Consider the following 10959-nt stretch of genomic DNA (forward strand, 5'->3'; position numbering starts at 1 on the left):
TGTCAGACTCCAGATCTCAGGAAGGTCCTTAAAGAAGGTCCTTAAAAAAGGGCACTGGCTCTTGGGTGCCCAGTACACAACCCTGCCAAATGGGCTTACAGTTAAAAGGGAAACAGCTAGCACTCAGTGACCCCAGGTCACCGAAAACAAGGTGCCACTTGTGCTTCCCAACAGAGCATGTTAGTCACATGGTGCTAAGTGGCTCTGATATCATAGTGGGCATCCAGCCAGATACCTCCACTGACCAGGTGTGTGGCCTCAGGCAAGTTGCTTAACCTCTCTGGGCTCAGTTTCCTGTCTGTAAAATGGAGACAATGGTGGTGGTGAGGAGTTTCTCTGCTTAGGCTTCCTTGCCTCCCCTCACCCTCTCCCTCCCTCTGCTCCATTCACACCAGCCTCCCAGCCTTTCTCAAACATGCCAGGCCCTGTCCCTGCTCAGCAGCTTTGCATATGCTGTTCCTTCTGCCTGAACGCTCTTCCTCCACATAGCTACATGTCTCCGTTCATATGTCACATTTTCAGAGAGACCCTCCCTGACCTCTTGGCAGAAATCACCCCCATACCACCATCCCCCTGCATCCATCCCCCTGCATCCATCCCCCTGTATCCATCCCCCTGTATCCATCCTCCTGTATTCACCCCTCTGTAGCCACCCCCCTGTATCCATCCCCCTGCATCCATCCCCCTGCATCCATCCCCCTGCATCCATCCCCCTGTATCCATCTTCCTGTATTCACTCCTCTGTAGCCACCCCCCTGTATCCATCCCCCTGTATCCATCCCCCTGTATCCATCCCCCTGCATCCATCCCCGTGCATCCATCCCCCTCTATCCATCCCCACTTTATTTTTCTTCCCCACACTGTCACAGCTTTGACCCCCACCTTCCTGCGTGAGAACGTAAGTTGCAGGGGGGTAGAGGCTTTGTTTTGTTCAGTTGTTTCCCCAGTCAAGGCTCTTGACTAGGGCCACCCAGAGTTAACAAGCATGCAAGGGCTCAAGCTAGCCAAGCCTTTTGCATTGCCATGGCCTGTGAGGCCCCTGGCAGCCCATTGGAGGGGTCTCTAAGGCATCTGGGAGGCTGGTTCTAAGCATCCCACCCCTAGCCTGGCAGACAGCGGGCATTGTCAGAACATGTCTGAGGCTTTGCTGACCTGCTGTCTGAAAGCGGACACTGCCTAGGCTTCCTGGACCACAGCAAAGACGCTGAAGAGAGGGGCAATGAATTCCCCTGGGACCCCTCCCCAAATGGCCCTGAAACTGGCAGGCAATGGGAAACCTGCCCCAGGCTTGGCAGGGGCCTGGCAGAAGCTCAGTGCCGAGGGCCAAGGGCCTGCCAACCTCACTCCCCGAAACAGCAACCAATTGTCCCAGCGGCGCCCAAGTTCCCTGAAGACCTCCCAGCGGCCACTCTCTCACAGAGACACCCGCTCTCAAAGGGGCCAGCAGTCTGGCTGCTTCCGGCCACGACCACAACCAAGGAGGATGGACCAGCATGGTGGTCCCTGCTTCACAGGAGGCCCCGGGACTTCCGAGCCCTGATGGGAACTCGCAGCTGGGTGCTTGGCGAGGAGCGGGAGAGGACAGATCCCGGGGGCGGGCCAGTCCTCCTGGCATTTGTATGCAGGTGCAGGCCCATGAACATGAGCTGGAATCTATCAACAGAAAATAAAACACTCAGGGACAGAAGCCTCAGAAGACAAACTGCTGCAGGGCGAAGGTGGCAGCCCCCCCTGCTTGCTGGGTGTGCAACATGTCTCAGGCCCACTCTGGATAGGCATTCATCCAACCCTCAGACAGGGAGATGGGAACTGTGGGCCCTTCACATCTCAGAAAAGGAAATGAGGGAAGCCATTTGCCCAGAAGAGGGAAGCCGGGATTTGAACCCAGGTCTCCTGGCAAGGCCTTGACCACTGTGCTACATCCTAAACCTCCCTTGATGGGGATAAGGAGGGGCTGGTCACCAGGAGTCACATTCCCACGAAAAAGTCTGATTGGTGCCCCCCAGAGCAGCGGGTCTGGGTCCTGCTGCAAACCACCTGTGTCAGAATGGGATGCACGGAGCTTCCTAGAAAGCCCGTTCCCAGGCCCATTCAGACCTGCTGGGGCTACATTTTTCACATGATGCTACTGGATTCCGAAGCACACTGGAGTTTAAGAACCACTGGCTTAGGGACAATTCTGACCTAGACGGAACTAGCAATTTATTTGTCAGGACAATAGACCTTGAGCAGAGCTGCCTGTGTGGGATCTGGAGGTGACAATAAAAATGGCTGTGGATCGGTCATTGAGTATGTGCTAGGTGCTCTTTTAAGTGCTTCATTCTTATTTCATCCTCAGCACAACTCTATAGAAGAAGTAATAGTATTATCTTCTCCATTTTAGAGATGAGAAAACTGAGGCACAGGGAGCTTAAGTGTGTCCTGCCATCCTGTGAGATGCCTGCAATTGTTTGGAGGAGGTCTATCTTCCATCTGGGTGATCCAGCACCTGCTAGGTGCCCTGTACCTGCCTGCAGCAATGAATATGAACTAGAGCATCCCAACGGGCAAGCTTTGGGAGCACTCCTGTCCCAACTGCACCCCCACACACACATCCACCTTCCTAGGCATAGAGTCCCACTTACCCTAGCGTGACAGAGCAAGGTGCCACCCCCTTCGTCTTCTTTGTCTATAAGCAGAACTCCTACTATGGAGGTATTAGAGAAATCGGGTCTAAATGGGGCCACTCAGACAAAGCCTTAGGAAGTGGATAGGAGAGGGGTCAAGTTTTGGGATGTGGGTATGAAACCCACCTGGATCCACCACTTGAGCGCTACACAGCCTTGCCTGTGCCTTTCATCCTCGTGTCTGCCTAGTGAGGATCAGAATTGTATGTAATCATGTGAAGGTGAAATATGCAAACTGCCTGTGCACAGTGGGCCTCCCTGTAGTATGTCACTGGTGAAACATACTAAGATTGATGCCACAACCCCGTCAGCAGAACATCTCTGACCCCTCCTTCCAGGGCTCGAGCTAGGGGGTTGTATGTGCCTGGCTGGTGCTCAGGCCTCCTCAGCTGGAGCCTGGAGCGGGAGGCCTGTTTGCTGGGTTATAGGAAGATCTGAGCTGTAGAGCTGGTGCCTGCGAGGAAAGGTATTTGCATCAGATAATGGGTAAAGTGTCTTGTTATTCCATTAACTTGTGTAGCAACGACTGCGGCAGAGGGAGGGAGCATTGGAAACCCACAGGGTAGGCAGGGGATGAGCTCACTGACCCACAGCTAAGCCAGGACTTCCAGGGAGGCTCATCAGCCTCAACAGGAGTTATAGGGGTGGCTTTTGGGCAGAGGGGTGTGGGTGAGGCTGCCCCTTGTTCCAGAACCCTAACCTTAAGGTAGGGCCCCAGCTGGGGGCAAAATCAAGAAGCACATCCCAGGCACCACCAGCAACAGTGCCTCACCCTCCCCCACCCCTAATTGACCTCTGAGTCCCTGGGGCTCAGGGGCTCTGACCATGACCACAGCATGCAGCCTCCTGAACAAAAGCACAGATGCTGGAGCCACCCAGATGGGAGTTTGAATCCCGACTCCACCCTTACAAGTTTGATAAGTTGCACAGGCACCTAGCATTGCTGGGCTTTCTATTAAATGGGATACTACTACTACACTCATCCCTCGAGGCCATGTCATCACTCCTCTGACAAATCCCATGGAGTCCCTGTCACGTGCTGGTGCCGTCTAGGCCCTGGGGACCAGCAGGAAACAACAGGGACTGAGTCTTGTTCTGATGAAGTTTGCATTCCAGGTGGGGGAGGGTGCACATAAATAAATAAAAGAAATACGAGAAAGTGATAAGTGCTATAAAACTTGGAAATGGGATAACAAGGGGCCAGGTGTAAGGAGGAGGGGTTTAGAGAACGAAGGAAGGATACTCTGGGAGGAGGCATTTGAACTAAGGCACAGGTGACATCAACAGCCTTGAAGGGCCCCAGGTTGGACACATTTCAGGACACGTTGAGAGGCACATTTGAGGAGAGGATGGAGGCCAGCGTGGCTGAAGCAGAGTGGGCAGCAAAGACGGACAACCTCAGGATGGAGAAGAGTGGGGACTGGCCACATAGAGCAGCGTGGCTGTAGGATTCAGTTTGACTGGAAGCACCATGGCAGTCCCTGGAGGGTCAGAGCAGGGGAGGGACGTGATCTGATTTTGATGGTTCAAAGGCCTCCTGGCTGCCGGTAGGGGATGGATTGCAGGGGCCAGGGTGGTGCAGGGGAGCTGAAAAGAGGCTGGTACAGCCATGGGTGTGAGAGCAGCTGTGGTCTACGAGGGCAGTGCGGGGGAACGTGGGACGAGATGGTGGATCAGGGCTGGGCTGGGTTTTAAAGATACTGTCACAGGACCTGAGGATGATGAACAGGAGAGGGAAAGGGAAGGGACAAGGATGGCACAGGTGATTGAGACTGTGTATGTTGGCAGAGGGTTTTATTGAGCATGGCCCCTTGCACACAGTAAATGCTGGTAAACACTGCCCATTGGGAAAGCATCGTGTTCTATACTAAGCACCACCTTCTAAAGGGACCAGCCCTGTCAATCAACAGAGCGGCATTTCTGGTCTCAGATTCCTGGACTGGGCCACATGACCTCTGAGGGGATAACAGAGGACTCCACGCAGGAACAGGTCGGCCAGTCACGTTGCCCAACATGTGCGATGACAGTATAAACACCAGGGTGACTTGTCCAGGTCACTGGGCTTATTAGGGGCAGAGTGAGACCCGGAAAGCAAGTCTCTTGACCCTGTAAAATGCCCTCTGGGATCCAAAGTCTGAGATTCCCAGGTGCAAGTCCTTCTCTGGACCTCGGGCTTCAGTAGCAGTGTCCAACCTTAGGGACTTTGTGTTTGCTGTTCCCCTTTCTGGAGCCTCCCATGACATTTGGATGTCATTTGGCCTCTCTGTGCCCTTTCACCCTGGCAGTGCTGCAGAAGTCAGCCTTCAAAACTGACCCACGCCTCCCTGGGCCTGCAGGGTTTCACAGAGCTGGGCAGCAGCTTGGGTTACCCCTAGGGTCAGGTCATCACCATTGCCTCATTTCCTTCCACAGCCAGCTTGGAAGGATTCCCCAGCCTTGTGCCAGGAGAGGCTGGCACGGCTGCCAGAGCCCCATTCTGTGGCACCATAGGCCCTCACAGGGACTGCCCTGGCTCCTGGTGGCCAAGCCACACAGGATAGAACCACCTTTCCTGCTGGGACACAGCCCAGGTGGAATCCCCCTTTCTTTCTCGTGGACCAATCAGATGTGAGTCAGGGACTCTCTCATTAACAATTTTCCTTCCTTCCTCCTCCCCTGTTAAGAGGCCAGGAGCAGGCATCGACCTGCATGGCAGGGGAGGAGAGGTGGAGCCAGTTGGAGCAAATGCCCATTATGCCTCTTGCCTGGTAAGGTCACCCAGGAGCCTTGAGCCAGCAGCCGTTCCTTCCTCCATCTCCAAGGGTCTGGCCTTATGCTAGCCCCCGACTCAGGACAGACTTTACACTTAACCCCAAAGCAGTCCCTGCCTCACTTCGGGCCAAGTTCAGACAAGAGGCAATCAGGGACTTAACTGGCTGCCAGAGAAGGGCAGCCGCCTGGTTATTAAATATTAAGTGGCAAGAGCCTGAGAACGTATAATTGCAAATGAGACTCTGAGGCAGATGTTGCCAACAGCTTGGACCGGTGCATGCAGTTGGGACCAACAGGGGATTTCAAGTACCACCAAGCCAGGCTGCTGGCAAGGGCCCCACATTTGCTGGGCACCTGCTGGGTACCAGGCCCTGAACTGGATGCTACAGGTAAGAAGATTAATCAGACATGGCTCCAGCTTCAAGAGGTTCCCTGTCTAGTGAAGAAGTAAGCAAGGGCTCACAACCACAGGTAATCTCGGGTGTAGTGTGGGCCCCAGGGAAATAGCTAGAAGGGGTTGGAGAATTGAGGCTTTAGAGTGGAAATGAGCTGACTTTGAACCATACGTTCAGTCAGTTAGTCATTTAACAAACATTGGTTCAATACCTAATGTGTGCAAAATGTAGATTCTAGGAAATAAAGTATTAAATAAACCAAACTTTCTCATGGTGCTTACAATTGAGTGAGAGCATGTATTCCATGGATGAACAAGGGTTTGCACCAAGAAGAAGAGATAAAAAGGAAAGAGAGCCTGTGCAAACATTCAGAAGCATGAAGTCAAGTAGATTCAAGGTGAAAAGGGGAGTTCACTGCGGCTGGACATGTGTGAAAGGGAGGGAGTGAAGGAGGAAGCGAGGGAGGGGATGGCTAGTAGCCAGAGCCTGAAAAGCTGCCACATTAAAGAGTGTAGGTGAGTCCTGGAGGATTTCAAAGTACAGTGCAATGCCCTCCCTCAGGGACAGTCCATGGCTCCCGGGGTTCTTGAGATAGGACATAGCCAGTTTTTTTTTTTTTTTTTTTTTGAGACAAAGTCCCGCTCTTGTCCCCCAGGCTGGAGTGCAATGGCGTGATCTCGGCTCACTGCCTCTCGGGTTCAAGCGATTCTCCTGCCTCAGCCTCCCAAGTAGCTGGGATTACAGGATTACGGGTGCCTGCCACCGAACCCGGCTAAATTTTGTATTTTTGGTAGAGACGGAGTTTCACCATGTTGGTCAGGCTGGTCTTGAACTCCTGACCTCAGGTGATCCGGCTGCTTCGGCCTCCCAAAGCGCTGGGATTACAGGCATGAGCCACCGTGCCCGACTGGACATAGTCTACTCTTTTAAGCAGTAAGAGGAAGCAATAAGAGGAAGGAGACACCTCACTGAATATCCTGGGGCATGCATGTGGCTGCCTGGTTAGCCACCCACCCCCACCCCAGACTGGGTTACTGAACCTCCACCAAGGGAGGATCTCAGGGGAACCGAGCCCCGCCCCTTTACTCTGCCCACACCTGCAGCCTGTGCCAGCTCCTGAACTGCTGAGAACATATCCTGGGAACACAGGTGCCTTTGTCTTTGCCAGGAACTCAGTCCCTGCAGAAGGTGGCGGTGGGGAGAGTAATATGAGACCCCAGACCCTTCAGGCAACAAGTCCTTGTCCAGCAAGGGAGCCAGGGAAGATTCCAGTGCAACACTTCCAAGAATGTCCTCACTGGCTGGACCTCAGTTTCCACTGCCCTGCCCGGAGCCAGGGTGGGGTGGACTGGATGAACTTTCAAGGTCATTTCCTGGCCATGATTCTATACAAAGAGAAGAGGGACAAGAAGAACTGCACATGCATGTGAAGATGCTAAAATCCCAGGAGGATTAGGGTCCTTGAAGAGGTTCTATGAGTCTAGAGTTGCATTCGGCTGAGATTCTAGTATTCTATAGTTCGAAAATTCCGAGAGTTTAGAATCCTGTGATTCCAAGACTCTTACTTGATTAGGGGAAGGAAGACATCGTAGTCATCACATCCTCTTAATACAATTCACGCCTCTGGAAAGAACCCCACACCCATAACTCCAAAGCCAAGCAGGCTTGTTTTCCCCCTTTCTGCCTTTAAATTGTCTTTTCGCTCTTTGGTGTCTGCTCATCTGCACACCCCCACTCCACAGTCCCTCCTCCAAGCCTGGCAGCCACACATTTGCCATCTGCATATAACCCAGTGATTAGCACAGCAGAGCAGGAGAGGAGGGTGTGGAACCCATGCTGCCTGCCAGTCAGACGGCCTTAAGTCGACCAGGCTGCAGCGAGTCACCCCAGCTCCCTGAAAGGGCTGAGCAGGGAAGGGAAGCACACTCCTGCAGATTCAGACACACACACACACAGAGACACACAAAGGAGGGCCCCAGGCACACAGACACACAAAGAAACAGAGAGAGATGTGCACGCACACACAGACAGTGCAAACAGCACACGCCCACACGTGTGCAGCACTCACACACATGCAAACAAACCAGAGACAGACACCCCACAGTGACATACACCTGGGCACACATGCAGAAACACAGAGAAAGACATGCACAGCGCACGTGCATATTTGCAGTGCAACACATACACACACACTCATATACAGCCACACAGCAGAACACATGATGCATGCATACACACACATATGTACAAACACATGCAAATAAATCCAAACAAATAGATACAGATTCAGAGTTACACAGATCAACACACTTCCAGGGGGGACAACAGCACTGAGTTGTTAACACACCTCCAAATGACAGTTGTCAGAATCACCCTTCTCATCCTCATCTTCCACTCCCTCTCATTCATAGGACATTATTTAGGACCCACTCTGCACACAACCTGGCACTGAGCCCCTGGGAGATCCCAGGGCTCTGACACAGGAGTGTAAGAGGAGGAGCAGTTCAGTCAGTTCCTGGGAACTCAGAGGCAGCTAGAATACAGATAGGCACTGGGCTCAGGAAACTTCCCAGAGCTCTACAAAATAGATTGCCTGGAAAGGTAGTGAGCTCCCCACCACTGGAGGCAATCTAGTGCAACCAAGGGTTTTGGGCATCAGATGGGAGAGTGGGTGCCAGGGGAATTGAAGGCCTTTAAAATCGATTCCAGCCCTGAGAGTCTCTATTTCTATCAATTCCACTGGGCTTCAAAACAGTGATCTTCAAAATTTTTTGTATCATATTCCCTATTAGCAAAAATGTTTTAAACATGTATTCCTCAATGTATGCATATTTGATACTTGTTACAAATTTTTATATATTTCTTTGTTGTGTACTTCATAGAACACACACAAAAATATAAAAATTTGAAATAATGGATAAAGGTATATAGATCACTACTTTAAAGGACAGGTGAAACTGAAGGGAAAGTGATATAACATTTATTAAGTCCCTCCTGTGTGCCAGACTTTTGTTATATATTATTCCTTTGAATCTTCAAATAGCTCTGTAAAGAAGCTATCATGAATTTTCCATTTTGTAGATGAGAAACTAAATAAGACAAATAAAATCATTTCCCCACAGTCTTGCCACCTGTAGCTGCCACGGCTGGAATCTGGACCCAAGTAAGCTGGCTCCGGAGCCCACTGCCCACGCTGACCGCTCCCGTGTCATACAGGAAGCAGGGAGCTGGGGAAAGACCCATTTGGTTTTGGAGGCAACAGGCTGAGTGGAGGGCCTGCACAATTTGTCAAGAGCCCTGAATGACGGCCTTGAAGCCGAGCAACAGGTATGATTCTCAAACCACAGACACAGCTGGGCCAGACGTGGCCATTTCTTTCCTTTAAATCTTCACTGCTCAAAGGGCAGTCCAGGGACCAGCAGCTTCAACCTCGCCAGGAAGTTTACCAGAAATGCAGAATCTTGGCCCCGCTACAAACCTACTAAGTCAGAATCTGCATTTAACAAGAATAAAGTTTGAGAAGCCCCAAATTACTTAAATTCATCTGGTCTGTGAATGCATCCCATGGGGGTGACGTGAAGCAAGCCCAACCTTGGTCATTCTTGGGGCTCTCTCCTCTCCAGAGCCTGCTCAGATCCAGGGTCTTAAGAGAGTCTCTGGACATTTGAGGTGGCTTCCACAAATCTGTCCACACTGCTTGCCTGCAGCTCCTAGGCTCCTAATCCCACAGTGGCTCCCATCTGGCTCTGAGTAAAAGCTGAAGGCCTCACCTTGGCCTGCACGGCCCAGCAGACTGGGCCCTGCTTCCTCTCTAACCTCATCACCTGCCTCACTCCTGACAAGTTTCCCGTTGCCTGGCTGCCCAGCTGCGCTTGAACTTGTCATCCTGGGGTCTTCCCAGGGTCTTCGCACTGGCCATTCCTTTCACCTGGTGTTCCTGTGGCTCTCCTTCGTACTTTCCTTAGGAAACCACTCCCTGAGTGAGACCTCCATGCATAGAACAGCATCCCCTCCCCCTAACTCACGTGTTTATCTTTCCATCTCCCTCACTAGAATGCGAATGCCTTGAGTGCAGGAACTGTGACTATCTCATTTCCAGCATCCAGCTGAGCCCCTGGCCATAGTAGGTGCTCAATAAATATCTGTTGACTGACGGAGGCTGTGCCCATTGTTCCATGCTGAGGGACCCTCATCTCAGCCACCCTGTGAGGTTGTGGGGTCTTCCATGAGGGCAGAGGCCTTGAGACACAGGTATGGCTACCTGGAGCCACCATGAGGCCTGCCCTGGAGGCCTTGTCCCCTCCCCAATCCTGCTGGGGTGGGGGCAGCACCCCCTGTCAGCCTGACCCCCTCCAGCTTCTCCAATGTGCTTGCCCCCAACCTCTCCCAGTCTTTCCTGGGAATCTCTTTGGTTTTAGACCTCACTAAAGACTAAGGGGCCTTCATTTTTCTGCCTAAATCCCTGCAGCACCTGTTTACTAAGCCCAACTACTTGCTTGAAGCCGAAGAGAAGAAACATAAAGAGGACAAACAGACTAATATTTTCTAACGTGGCCTGTCATGCCTACAGGCCATGAGAGCTCAGGCCACCCATTTCCCTCTCTGCACCTCAGTCTCCTCATCTATTCCCAGAGATTCATAGGGATAGTTACCACCTTTTTTGCTGAAGAGGGAAGGAGACACAGTGAGAAAGAAAACTATAATGGTGGAATTTCAAGTATGAACCAGCCCAGGGTTGTAGGCATTGGGGCAGCAGGGTGTGAGTTGGGAGTAACGAGGGAGACTAAGGGATCTGCTATCAAAAGATCTGGGTTTATGGCCTTGCTGTGCCACTAACCCAGTATGTTGGTCAGGTAGAGCCTCTGTTTCCTCATTTGTACAGCTATGAGGCTCCCATCAGGTACAGACCAAAGAGCTCCGGGAGACTTCCCAATCCACTTCCATCCTTGCTCCAGCAGCAGTGGCAGCATGAAGGCTGGTGTGGCCAACTGCTACCCAGAGGCCATCGTCCCAATCAGAAGCTGCAGCAGCAGAGAAAGTGGTATGTGTCATTTAGGCTTTCCCTGAGCGCCAAACCAGTTCCTACCCAGGGACAGACACTTCCTCTCTTGGGTACAGGAATGAGGCCAACTAGAGTCTTGGCTTCC

Source organism: Macaca thibetana, chromosome 10 (genome assembly GCF_024542745.1).
Source record: "Macaca thibetana thibetana isolate TM-01 chromosome 10, ASM2454274v1, whole genome shotgun sequence".
Taxonomy (NCBI): Eukaryota; Metazoa; Chordata; class Mammalia; order Primates; family Cercopithecidae; genus Macaca; species Macaca thibetana.